Below are 14,902 nucleotides of genomic sequence, written 5' to 3' on the forward strand. Positions count from 1 at the left end.
TGCTCTCTGAACCCTTCACATGGAAAGATATTAGCACAAAATTGCATTTTCAGATATGTGGACAAAACTACTGTTGCTCCTTGCTCATAGCAGTTTCTCTAAGTCTCTTAACCCAATTCTTAAGTAGTTACTCACATTTTACAGTTTTTACCTGAGGTTTTTAGACTTCAACTTAAATATGAAGCATATTTGTGCATTTTTTTTTGTAAATGGTTAACTGAAAACACTCCCCCACTGAGAAAACCAGAAAAGCCAGACCTGATGCTGAGTACACTGTTTGTGTGAGGTTTACATTACTAAATTTAAGTGCTGAACTGTGATAAGAGAAGAATTTTCTTCATGATGTCTGAAGGTAAATAATTGCATTCACATGGTTTACCTCCAGCACCTGGCAATTGAAGTGCACCCTGATACACTTGCTTCCACTCCTTCCCTGTCAGAGAAGCAGAAGCAAATTGCAAGGGCATTGACTATAAATCAGACACAAAGGATAAGGCTCTTGAGTGTTTATTCAGAGTAGATTAAAGCTGTTGCCCTGGAGTGTGTAGCATTCTCACTCTTATGCACTTGGTGTGCAGCATGTTGAAAAATTCGATACTGCAGATTTCACCTAATGCCAATAGGAAGCTTTCCTTTTATCTTTCATCAATGCTAAGACAATGTCTTCAGCCATTTTGTCTAAATCTTTTACTTGTTATAGTACAAAACTACAAGCAGCATGGTTACAGTCTTTTAACTTAGTTCTATCACATTGTTCACTGTAACTGCTAGTAAGAAAATGGGTGGCAATCATCCCTTCAATGTCATCAGCATGGGGAAAAGCTCTGATATTCTTCACTGAAGTAGCACTTCAGGAACAGTTCCTTTTTCTTTTTTTTTTTCTTCAAAGCTAAGCCACCAATGTCTGTGTCTGGTGTCTCCTACCTGTCTGCTCATTCATCCAAAGAAAAATTAACTTTCTTTAAAGAAATATTGTCTTTGTTTTCCACAGTGATGACATTTTACACATGGACACCCTAGCTCTGTTTGTTGGTTATGTGAAAGATTTTAACAGCTTCTTACTGTTTCAGTGAGCCAAAAGAAGTGTTTACATTTTTCCAGGATATTACATGTCATGTTAATGCTGAATTTCCCATTTGAATGCATTTTAGCTTTTACAGAGAAGACACTCTTCATGTCTAATAACTAGCACACAGTCTGAAGAACTTACATGGATGAAAGACTACTTTACTAGGTGTACAGGCATACAGTCCTTATTGACCAGGTATTTAACTTTCGAAGAACAGCTCAGAATTTATTAATTGTGAAATTATTTTCTCTCTTTATGGCATTCCCTCATGGTGTATTTTTGGTTATTGGTTAGTACCTTCCCACTGAGAAGAACAGGACAAATGGTTTTGACTTTTCATTTATTCGAAGTTTTTAACCAGAGATACATTAATACCTACTTGGATGAAAACATAAATTAGGTTAATCAATGTTCTGAAAAATATGTATTTATCAAAGAACCTATTCTGCAAATTAAATACAGTATCTCATTCCTACAATTAGAGGTGGACAGTAAGACCTGTGATAGCATACAATAATTTCTGTAACACCTATATTATCAAAATACAAAACATCAGAAATTTTCCCTCTTTTTAACAGAACTGTTGCCTTCACACTCATCTGTGAAAGAAAACTTAAATGGAAAATCTAAATCAAGACCAACCTCCCTTTTTTTTGTATATTACTTTCAGTTAACAGCTTGGAAACATTGCAGTTCACAGTCTGAAGAAAAAATGCAGGGGAATTAGCTTTTTAAAATTAAGCATCTCAGATTCCAGGATTTTTGTGCTTTCTGTCTGCACAAAGTACACTAATCTTTCTTACTGAAGCAGGTGCTACCCACACAACAAAGAAAAGTTAGTTATATGAAGCAAGTAACTTGAAAGTAAAGAGACATGAGTGAAGCTCTGAAGATGATAATTTGTTAAAGAAACTTCCCAGCCTGACCGTTCCCAAGGCCCCTGGCAGCCTCACTCCCAAGGTCAGAGACTTTCACTGCTGGGACTGAAGCCCCTCCACCGTGGGCTCAATGCCCTGAGGGGTCCCTGCATGCCCCACTCAGTCAGACCAGGTTTCTTCACCCGACATTTCCCGTGGCAGTCTCAGATGTCTCATTCCATACAGACATTTATTCACAGCTCAGTAACACAGAAACAGCTCAGTTTCTGGTGCTGCCTAGGAGGACCCCAGAGGAACCCCTGGGTTTTTGCACCCTCCCAATCTACTCAAGTGCAAGTCTTGCTCTTCCTCTTGAAGCTTTGACTCCTGTCTGCCTCTCCATGTCCATCCTCCTTGCTGGCAGCACCCATCTTCATCTCCTTGGTTATCCACCAGGTCAGCGGCTCCCAGCTCCTGCTGTGTCTCAGTGTCCACTCAGGTGGCTGGCCTCATCCATCTTCATGCCCTTTGTTATCCCAGAGGCTGGCAATTCACAGCCTCTTGTCTTAGGCTCCCACCCAGACTTCAGTCTGCATTTCAGTCTTGATCTCAACCTCCATCTTGTGACTCCTGCTACCCGGATCAGATGTATTCCTCCACCAGTTTAACAGAATTACCAGATTTTTATAGGCTGAGATTCAAAAGGAAATTTCTTAATGATTTCTTATTAATTTTGTTAATTTCTTTAGTAAGTCACCCTGAGACCTCCTCAAATACATTGCCCTTGAAAGGCAAGAGGTTCCTGTCTTCATTAGCTCAAGCCACTGCTAAGGAAACAAAAAGCTGTTGCCATGAGCTTGCAGAGATGTGATCAGACAAACTTACAGATTTCATATGTTATATTATTTATGCGGCAGTGATATCACTTGTTCAAATTCCAGTTTCAGTTACACTGACAAGGACTAAGAGATTTTGTATAGATTAAAAGATTTCTTATGATTTACAAGTATAAAAATGAGGAAAATCTCTGCCCGGACAGGGAACTACAGGTAAGTAAAGAATGCTGATAAACGCCTAAAGACAAAAGGATATTAAAAAGACATTAAAACATCTCAAATTCATTTCAGAGCATGGTTGAGGAGTGGTGTCCTAATTACAGTCTAATTACAACATTAGTGGTCATTCAGTCTTCTGACCAGCTTCCAAACAAAGCTGAACAGCAACATGGTATATCAACATTTTCCCACAGTTGGCAAGACAAGAGCTATAAAGACTGAAGAGCAATTGAAGGAACTTTGGAAAGAGAATTTCTGTGCCTGGAGAAAGGGAGATGTATAACATATAACACAAAATTATGAATGCCAGTTAGGCAGCAAACATAATCAATACTATTTTTAAAATTATTTTTTTAATTTAGCTCAGATGCTAACAAAAGCTTCCCAGCCCTTTTTCCACAGTGGAAAAAATAAACCTTTCATCTATAAACACCCCTGTTGCATCCTAATTTAGGTAGCAATGGAAAGGACATAAAAATTACAATCCCTGCAGGAAGATCTAAACTTCGAAGGAAAAAGAAATTTATCCCAGTTGTATTTTTGTGAGGTTTTTTTCACATTTCTGAAAAAAACACACTGAAAGAAGCATCTTCTGTGGGGAGCTAGAGCCCAGCAGTCGGCTGATATTGCGATGTACGGAAAGACAGAATCACCCCCCCTCAATAGTTTATGGTAATTGCCCATGTAATTAGCCAATGGCACCTAGCTGTGATGAAAGCAGATGGGAGTAATATTTTAAACTTAGGTTATAAAGTGTCAAATTCTTCACCAATAAACTCCATTTTGCCGTCTACCACATTGGTGTCAGTGTGCAGATGGACCGAGTGACCTGGAGTTAGTCACCGTGCTGTCCCTGAACCAGGCCGCCATGCCTTTTGAAGGCAACAATCTTCCTTATGAAAATGCAGATTTCTTCAGCAATCTTGACTTTGGCAATAAAAAGTCATTCTTCAGGTGGGGTTTTCTAGAGGACAGATATTAGCAGTAACATCCGCTGCCTGCCTGTTCTAGCTGGAAAGTCAGTTTATATACCCAATTCTATTCCCTGGACTCAAATACTTAACACTAGACTGCCATCAGCCTTTTTGATTTATCCTTTCAGTAGGAAAACACAAGAATGAGCAACCTGGAAGATGCAGGTCTTCTGGTCCACCACTTCTGCAGCCCTCAACTAGCTCACTCTGTTTCTCTCAGATCCAGATAAGGTCAGATGATTCAAATCATATAATCATAGAATCACAGAATTATTTGGGTTGGAAGGCATCTTAAAGAATATCTAGCTCCTTCCACTAGACCAGGTTCCTCAGAGCCCCATCCAGCCTGGTCTTGAACACTTTCAGGGATGCAGCATTTACAGCTTCTCTGGGCAACCTGTGCCACTGCCTCACCACCCTCACAGTAAAGAATTTCCCCCTAATATCTAATCTGAACCTAGTCTCTGTCAGTTGGAAGCTGTTTCTTCTTGTCCTGTCACTACATGATCCTGTAAAGAAAGTTCTTCTCTATCTTTCTTGTAGGCTGTCTTCAAGCACTGGATGGCCACAATCAGGTCACCCTGGAGACGTCTCTTCTGCATGCTGAACAATCCCAATAATCTCAGCCTTTCCTCACAGGAGAGGTTCTCCAAACCTCTGATCATGTTGGTGGTCTCCTCTGGACTTGCTCCAACAATTCCATGTCCTTTTTATGCAGGGACCCCAGCTCTGGATGCAGTGCTCCAGGTGGGTCTCAGCAGAGCAGAGCAGAGGGGCAGAATCCCCTCCCTGCCCTGCTGCCCACGGGGCTCTGGATGCAGCCCAGGACACGTTTGGCTCTCTGGGCTGTGAGTGCCATGGCCAGGGCATGTCCAGCCTCTCACCCACAGCACCCCCAGGTCCTTCTGGGCAGGGCTGCTCTGGGTCTGTTCATGCCCAGCCTGTGCTGACACCAGGGGTTGTCCCAGGCCAGGCATAACATCAGCACTTGGCCTTATTAAACCTCATGAGATTCCCAAAATGATGAATATTGACCTGATAGCAAATGATTAGTATTTCTTCTGATAGCAAATAAAACAGTAGATTAGAGTTGAAATAAGACATTTCTTCAGCTTGATTCTGTCACCTTTAGTTGAACTACATGTAATATTTCATACATACAGTTCAACTAAAGGTGACAGGACATACTTCTCAAGTTTGTCTAGGTCTCTCTGGATGGCATCTCATCCTTCAGGAGTGTCAACAGCACCACCCAGCTTGGTGTTATCTGCTAATCTGCTGAGGGTGCACTCGACTCCTTCACTGATGTCACTAATGAATATATCAAATAACACTGGTCCCAGTACAGACCCCCTGAGGGACACCACTTGCCACTGATGTCCACTGGGACACTGAGCCATTGACCATTAACCTCTGGATGTCCAACTGCTTTCTCATCCATCTAACAGTCCTATCAAATCTATGGGATCAATCTATCAAATCTATGTCTCCCCAGTTTAGACAGAAGAATGTTGTGGGGTACACTGTCAAAGACTTTACAGAAGTGCAGATGAATCTGTAGCCCTTCCTTGCCCACTGATGTAGTCAGCCCATCATGGATGGCCTCTGGGTTGGTCAAACAGGACTTGGTGACACTATGCTGGCTGTCTCAGATCCCCTACCTGTCCTCCAAAGGATAGCACAGCTTCTAGGAGGATCTGTAATACCGTTTTCCCAGGCACAAACAAGAGGCTGGAAGGTCAGTTACTCCCAGGGTCGCATTTCAAGGCTTTATAAAGATAGGTCCAATGTTTGGGACTTCACCTGACTGCCCTGACTTCACCAATATCATGGTAAGTGGCTTGGCAACTACATCAGCCAACTCTCTCAAGACATCAGGTGCCTGGGACTTACGGATATTCAGGATATTCAGGTGGTCACAAACCTGATCTTTATTGATGTTGTGGTTACAAGCCCAACTAGAAATTAAACAATATGTAGTCACTAATTCAAACCCCCTCTCTCCCTTGCCAACCTGATGGAATATGGAGAAGAATCAAAGTAAAACTTGTGGGTCAAGTTAAGAACATTTTAAGAATTGAAAATAAAGTGAAAAATACAGTAATAGTGAAAATAGTAATTATCATAACAAGGAAATAACAAGTGATGCCCAATGTAATTGCTCACCACCCACTGACAGATGCCAGATCCTCCTCCCTAAGACTTGTCCCTCTTCAGGGTAATTGGCCCCAGTTAATACACCAGGCATGAAATTCTGTAGTGTGGAATATCCTTTTGGTCAGTTCAGATCACCAATCCCAGCTATGCTTCCTCCCAGTTTCTTTTGTGTGCCTCCTCCCTGGCAGAGAAAAAAGTCCTTGACTTAGCATAAACACAATTAGCAAAAACCCGAAACATCAGTGTGTTATCAGCACCATTCTCATTTCAAATCCAAAACAGAGCACTGGAACAGCTACTGAGAATAAATTAACTCCATCCTAGCCTGAAACCAAGGTAAGTGGGAAGCACTTTGCTTGCCCCATCCCCATAAGGGTCAGCAGCCCTCTAAAAGACAACTGGCAAAGTTTGATCTATGCATCAGGTCCTGGCCATATGCAGGCATACAAGGGAAAAGCAGTTCAGTTCATGAAGCTTGATCTTATCTTTGGGAAAAGGGGTTTGAATCTGGGCATTTCTCCAAGAAGCCTTTGGAGGGTCTTAAATCTCTGGTGGATGGGAAAACAGAGCGTTTGAAAAGAGCAATCCCTGTCCCACTGGGAGAAAAGGGGTTTTAAACTTCTGCTTTTAGAATAATACTCTGAATTTCACATCTTAAATAGAGATGGTAGAGTAATACCTGTCTAACTATACCATACAAAAAATTCTGAACAGAGATGTATGCACAAAATTAGTACAGATCTTCATTATATTGGACTCAGGATCCAAGTTAACTGTATAAAAAACACATACTACAACACTTAAGCTTCTTTTTTTGAAATCTAGCCCCAGATTTATACATTTAATTGTTTTTAATATGTTTTACTGTGTTTACAAAATAAATTGCCCCACAGAAATTTCTTCAGCACATTTTAGATGCGGTTAGCCCTCTCGGGACAGAAGTATCCAGCAGCTAAAACACTTAATTGTCCTTGTCCTTATTAAGCAGAAAGACTTAACATTTAAACACATACACAACACTAAAATATTGCATAACTGTTAGGTAGCTATGACTAGAGCCTGGCATTTTCACGCTGTTTCTGTTCCCAGTAACATGGACCTCTACCTCCCCAGGCAGAAAGAACTCTCCCTCGCAGTTATAACCCACATTCTCCCTTAACAGAACCTGCTGCACTGGCACAGTGTATACATTAGAAAAGAGATGGAAAACAGCATCCTAACACAGTCTGAGGATGGGACACAAATGCCCCAACTCCTGATTATTAAAAGTCATGGGAACCTTGACACAGAATTTATCCCATGTACTAGACTGCAATCCAAACCCCAAGACAGTCATGACTGAGACCTGAAGGAGTCTCCTTACAGGATCAGTGGTGCTTAGAATGTACACATCTCCAGTTCTGCAGAAAATGCTCTTATTTGTGGTAACATGTGGGCACTATTTAGCAAAGTATCTTTGTTTCTTAATATGTATGCTCTGGAAAGAGAGTACTGAAGGGGCTTAGGCAAGTATATAGAAAGAAATGGAAATAAACATAAGGAACAACAAAATTTGTTGGTTGTCATAGAATGATGGAATTGTTTGAGTTGGATGGCACCTCAAAGATCATTTAGTTCCAACTACCCTGCCATGCAAAGACAATTTCCATGAGACAAGGCTGCTCAAAGATGGTCATGAGCCTGATCTTCACTTACTGTCACAGCAGCTTTGAGATGTGATGCAACAGTTTTTGATTTAATTATTGAGTTTGTAGTAGTTGTATCTGCCAAAGTGGTACAGTTCATACCTACAGCCCGCTCACAGATTTCCCAGACAGACCTCTGGATGTGTGAATGCTCAAGGTTTGTTAGTTATTAAAACCAGTCACAGGTACCACATGATTGAGAGCAGAAATTTTCTAGGTAAGTTTTGAATATTCTTGGTGTTGCCACTACTCTCACAATTCCGTATTTTACCTGTTTTCCTTCTGTGGTACAATTTGGCCTACATTCATATCTTTAACTGCATAATTTTATTATGCTCAGCATTTTCTTTATTTATCCCATGCTTCTGAATACATGCCAGTTAATAGGAACCATGCACTGAACTTTCAGAATTATTCTGGGAGATGCATCTATTTCCATTTCCTGTATGCATCATAAAAAAACAGTCTGCAGACACATGCAAAACCCAAAAAAATCCCTCCAAACAACCACTACAATCACACACAACCCCCCCATCCCCTCCCATAAAATTTATATACATAAAAACAGAGAGATCAAACCAGATTGGTTTTAGGCAAGTTTTCACAACACCCCAATACCACAAAACCCAATTCAAGACAAAAAGGAAAAAAATAACTTAATGTTCACAAAGAACTCTTTTCAACATATTTGTGAAGTGGAGAATTTTGCAGCACTGAGAGCAAGAAAATGTTCCACTTGAACACATCAGTTAAGAGAGACCCAACTGAGAAAGGCTGAAAAATGGAAGAAATAGAGAGACTGATGAATTGTCAGCACAGTAGCCGCACAAAGGGGGTGGGATTTGCATAGACTCTTGAAGAGAGTAGACCACCAGAGTTAGGGGTGGTAGAACACAGAACATAGAACATAGAACACAGAAGCAGAGGCAGAGTGGCCTTGAAACAGTCACTTGTCCTGAGAAATGCAAAACAACACCTGAGACACAGAAACAAAGTGATGATCTAAAAGAAAAGTATCAAAAATTTGCTTTGAAATGAAAAGCTGTTCTGAAAATGAAAATGTATGCACAGCTAATGTATTTGTAGAAACTAAGATAATAGCTATGGATGTGCATTATTCCTCTGCAAAACCATAGCCAGTGGTGATGTCAAATGATTATGCTATAGATGAAATAGCATGAATAAAAACTGAGCTGCATAACAAATATATTCATTAATACCTTAACTCAAATCTTAGCCACACTATGGTGGACAAGACATCTTCAGGATAAGCCTCAGCTACATGCTCCCCCCACAAAAGCTTTGAAAATTCTTTGTGGGAACACAGCAGAGATCAATTAAAACAGTGTGTGTGAATGGGGAACTGTTATTGAATATTTCTTAAAATAGAAGAAATAAATAATGATTTTCTCTGAAGTTTCACTTCAGGATGTTTGATATAGGCTACAGAAATACATTCTAATTACACTGAATCAGCTGATAGAAGTCACCCTTCCAGCTCATCAAAGGAGGCCAAAGGGTTCAGAACAATTGAAGGAATACAGACTATCTACCCCTGCTAGCCTCCCACTTGGTGTGTCCCTAAGCCACTGACTGCATAAAGCCAGGGAACATGATAGGGGAAAGACCATGTTTGCTCTTATGCTCTCTAATAACTTGCTACTAATGGAGACCAGAATACTTTGATCTGATACAATACAATTGCTCCTTCCAGATCAAAATGAGATGATATAATAATGAAAACTTCAAACTGGAACACATAAAATCCAGAAATCCAATACAGAGCAAACTATCTGTCTGCTAACACTCCATTAGCAGAACAGCTTTCTTGAAATTTTACTTTCAAGGTTTACCGGCATTTCCCAATTCATAGACTTGGACCGAGGAAACCAAATGAGCACAAGTCTTTCTACAGAAAAGAAACTGCCTGTTTGCTTTCAGTGTTTGGGATTTAAAATTGTAAAGCAGAAACTTAACCACTACACATGAAAATTAGAATATATTATGTTCATTAAATGTCAATTGAAAAAAATTCTGCAGCCTTTTTGCACTTTGCTTAGCTTGAGTTAACATCTTATAAATTCTTTGAGCCTCTCCAATTGAGACTGAACCAAGGTCCAACGTAATTTTGCAATGACCACAGGTTGGCTGAAGAAGCACATTCCAATCCAGCTATTCAAAGATGGTATTTTTATTTTTTCACAGTTTAACTACAGGAAGTGTGAGTGGCTTCCATACTTTTAGCCACATAGAGCTCATCTTGGTTGCAGTATATCCCATCTGATTGTCACTCTCTAAAAAGACAAAGTAATGTGACTACTATTACGTTCTCAGTGTAAAAAGGTATTGTTTAATTAGTTATGGAAAGGAAGTTGAGCCAAATAGTCTTGAAATTAGTTACTTTTAGTATATGTGATTTTGCTATAGAAATATCTGGGAATATTCCCTCTGAAATTAAGACCCAGAAATATGCAACACTTTATATGTGTTCCAAATAGACAGTGAACTAACAGCTCTGCAAAGAGTAGAGTTCAGAGATGTCAAGCAATTGGTAATATCTTTTTTCTATTATCCAATCAAGGAGTAGAAAAACCTCCTCTTCACAGTATTGAATACCATGCTCATTTTAAAGCTGCACATTATGCTGCAAACAAAACATCATCTCCCTTGCCCTCAGCTTCCTGCCTGCTCAAAACACAAAACTAGAGCAACCAGATAACCCAAACTGTATGTAATATGAAAGAAAAGGGCAGTTACTGAGATGTTTTTGCCTTTGTCACCACCAGCTTGATTCAGATACCCTGGTCTGATGAGAAAAATCAGACTTAGAAGTTACAAACTGCAAAGAGATCCTTAGAAATTAACATAGCCTACAAGTTGCAACACGCAGGTTTTCAGAATTTTTTCTTCATGTCTCATTCATATTTTTAACAGTGGCCATTTCACTATACTATAGGATTTTTAAAAAATGATTAATCATTGACTTCAAGGTCTGTTTAATATTACAAACTTTGGGAAAACTCAGAGACTTGGGCCACATACTTCCCATGCTTCATATGCAGAGTAATAACTGGTACATCTGAAAAAAAGACAGGTAAGGGTCTAAGAAGCAACTACAGAGCAGCTGGGACTAGCTTAGGAAGCCCACAGAAATCTGTGCATTACTGAAATGTAGTTTTGAACTTTAATCTTCTCCACATGGAATTCCAAAAGCCTTAATATTTTATTTTAAAAGTATGACATATGTTTGCTCAGAACATGAATAAGCTCAGTTACAAAAGCCACAAAAAATGCAGCAGAAATCGTATATTCATGATATGCTACAAACCTTGTTTAACTGGATCTGAGTAGGTTTCTGCCAAACAGGCACATTTCTTTTCCAGGAAGAATTTCTTCACTGAAAGGGTTAAGTATTTGAAACAGCTCCCAGGTAGGCAGTAGAATCTCCATCCCTGTAAGTGTTCAAGAAATGACTGGATGTCGTGTTTAGTGCTATAGATTAGTTGACCAGGTGGTGTTTGGTAAAAGGCTGGACTTGATGACCTTGGAAGTCTTCTCCAACCTTAATTCTGTGATTCTTTTCTATTGTTATATATATTCACTTGGACTGGAAACAGTGCACAGGTGGCTCCACAATCAGCTGCTAAAAAAGCTTAATTTTAAATTAATACTGAAACTGTAGCCCTACAAGCATTTATTCAAGAACAGATTCAAAATGCCAATTTTCTTAATCAACATAAATGGACATAATTTTACTTTTGAAAGTGTAAATATAAAAATGGTTCCCAGTTGACCATATGCATTTTACTGGAAATAGGAATCTACAGAAAGTGATTCATGTGTGTCCTGGTTTCAGTTAGGATAGACTTGATTTCCTCTCAGTAGCTGTTACAATGCTGTGTTTTGGATTTGGAATTAGAATAGTGTTGATAGCACACTGATGTTTTGATTTTTTCTAACTCATATTTACCCTAAGTCAAGGACTTTTTTCTTGTCTCATGCTCTGCCACTGAGGAGGTACACAAAAGAAATTGGAAGAGAGCTTTAAAACTATCTAAATTCTGAATTTAGTATAGTGTTCCATAGTGATTCAATCCCATGACAATGATTTGATATACATGAGGTTGACAATAAACATTGCATATTGTCAGAAAAAAAATCCTTTGGCTTTAGTGACAGTAGGTTCACTGGTGAATTTCACTAAATTTCACAATCTACCAAGACTGGAATTCCCTTTCAAATTTAGTTTCACTACCCCAGAGTACTGTTCAAATTTCAGCAGGCAAAGTGCCCTCATTACCTATCCTCCTAATTACTGGGACAGTCAACTGTATCTACAACTGAGAGCATAACAGATACTGGTTTGTGCTGCACCTAGAGCACTTACCACTATTGTCAGGTAATTCTTTTAGTCAGTCCTTCCCCACTGAGCTAATATATCTGATAACTGCCACTGATTAGTTCCTAACGCTGATAAGGAAGATCTAAATTGATATTCCAATTGGTGTAAATCACCTGCTAGTGAATTTATTTTGTCTTCTAGGAGTTCAGCATTCATCTTATTTAATACTCCTAATCCTTCCCCAGGGTGCCTGTCACATCTCTCCTTGGTAAATTTTGGAGAGGTGAGGCTCAATCCATGCAACTGTGCTGGCCATCCTGTGTAAGATGTACTCAGGAGTGGTGAGTAGGCAGGTTCAATTGCAGATATAGATCTGCACTGATATTGAGAGACCATAAAGGATTAAATAGCACTTGTTGCTGGCCTGTATAATTGATGGCATAGGATCCAATTTTAGAAATTTGTGGAAATAAAGTTTCAATACTCTCACTGTGGGTCTTAGAATTAGTGAAAGGCATTGTGTAGACTATGTTAGTCTCTGTTGTGTTGATATATATTATGTCAGTACATATTTAATCCAGTAACAGTTCTGAGTATATCTTCATGCGTATACTACTTGCTCTCTTATATTTTGTTTTAATGCAACACTTATTAAACAGCAGCTAGGCCTACAAGTCTTTGGGATATTTTCCCTCTAATTGCTACCCTCATTTCTCTGAACTGGGGGTCCTCTCAGAATCATTACTTACAAACATTAATTAGATCCTTGATAGTGCTGCTAGACTGTCTCTGAATTACAGCTCTTGGAATGCCTAATGCTGAGACTTGATTACACAGATCTTTCTACCTCCAGGTCTTGGGTGGATGATCAGGGAGTTCTGGTTCCAGGGAATTTTTTGTCTGATCTTTTGACTTGCATTTTTGGTATCACTAGATGTATTATCTCTTCTGTTATAAATGCAAAGGCAGATTTGGGTTAAATAAAAACAATTTATTATAAAACAATTTCTATAAAAAAATAAACAATGAGGAAAAACCACAATAAAACAAACAGCGCAGCGCTGGGTGGACAGGGGTCTATACCCAAAGGTATAGGTGTTCCCAAATCCACGAAGGAGGGTAGACTGTCCGGGGTTTTTATAGGGATTTTTAGCCTTGAGGCTAAATTCTAGGCAGGCACCATTCATCAACGGTCCTTGATTGTCGAATGAATTGATTTTCTGGCATTGGAGAATAGAGTTAAATGGACGTCCGGACCGAGTCTCCTCATATGTAAAGAAGTTCTGGGTGGTTCTTGATTTCATTGTGGTTCAGGCCATCTGGATGGGATGGTTGGATCCGGGTTGGAGCCGATGGATATCTCGGCTGGATTTTTCCTTTTGTTTACCTGATGGCTTCCCCCAACGGTAGCCTGCAAGGCGGGGTGTTCAGGTCCGGTGATGAGTATCTCGTCGGAGCCTCTCCTTGTTGGCTTGATGTTTCGTGTCCTGTCTATTCTTTTTCGTTGATGGGCACCGAGCCTGTCCCTGTCAGCTTGATGAGCCTTGTCTTGTCTATTCTTTTTCGTTGATGGGCGCCGGCTAGGATCGTTATCCTTTGAGTGGGAATTCGTGGCTAGATCTGGGAAGGGCTTGTGTGTCATACTGTACTTTATATTTTATATCATTATTGTTATATACATTTATTTAGATTTCTACGAATTTTTACAAGTTCATTTCTCACACTTCCCATCTTTCACCCATGACTTATGATAGCATGCTTTAATGCTGTCATTATAGGGATACTTCTGCATGATGTACAACAATCTCTGTTACAACCTACAGAGAGCACTGAAGTCAGTGTCTATCTCAATTTAGTCTTATTTTACAATGAGATAACTTTTGAGGATGGCAGGGGCTCCCTTAATTAATGGGTTTAGTAAGACATAGGTTCACGGGCTGAAATAGGAACATTAATAGGGTTATGCTTGTGCATGGCCTGGATACAAGCAGCTTTTGTAATAGCTGTGGAGAGCCCATTCAAGGATCTAATGGTTATTAACAGAGGCTCTTCTCTCATCAATTCTCTCTTCAACCCCTCCACTCAGCCCAATATGTCACTTTGCTTGTTATCAAGTGGGGAGCATCTGGGCATTTGGGTTCAGAATTTAGACACTATTACACCAAAATCCATTGGATTCATCACTATTCAGTAAAACTGTATTTCCTGTGGTTAGATACACTTGCCATAACTATTCAGTTTCATTTTTGCCTGGCTTGCAGCCACAGTGTTCTTACCACCTGAATAAAAATCAATGGGATAATTTTCCAGGTGTGATTTCCTGTTCCACCCAGTGGTCCAGTTGGTACTTCTGTTTTATAATTGTTCTGCTTCATATTCAGGGAGACCTGGAATAGCATGTATTCCATGCTATACCATCTGGGCTCTTGGAACCATCATCATCATAATCATTGTCATCGTCATACGAACATTTAGTCTTCGAGACCCATATGGAAACAAAAGAACACGTGCCATAAAAAGTGACAGCAGGCCTTAGAAAGTGTGAGATACTCATGCTGACAAAGCTTAAATGCCACAGGATGAGTGGCACAGTACAACTGATAAGCACAAGCACATGTGTAAGAGATTACTCCTTACAAATCTAAGATTAGCCTTTACTGACAAATGAGAAGTAGATCGTTTCAAATGTCTGTACCATTTTTGACTTTTAGGGAAAGAATTCCATTTTAGCCCCAGCAAACATTCTTGTAAATATGTTCTCAA

The sequence above is a fragment of the Pseudopodoces humilis genome, chromosome 4, assembly GCF_049639895.1.
Source record: "Pseudopodoces humilis isolate 2021_Gansu_Grassland_sample_001 chromosome 4, ASM4963989v1, whole genome shotgun sequence".
Classification (NCBI taxonomy): Eukaryota; Metazoa; Chordata; class Aves; order Passeriformes; family Paridae; genus Pseudopodoces; species Pseudopodoces humilis.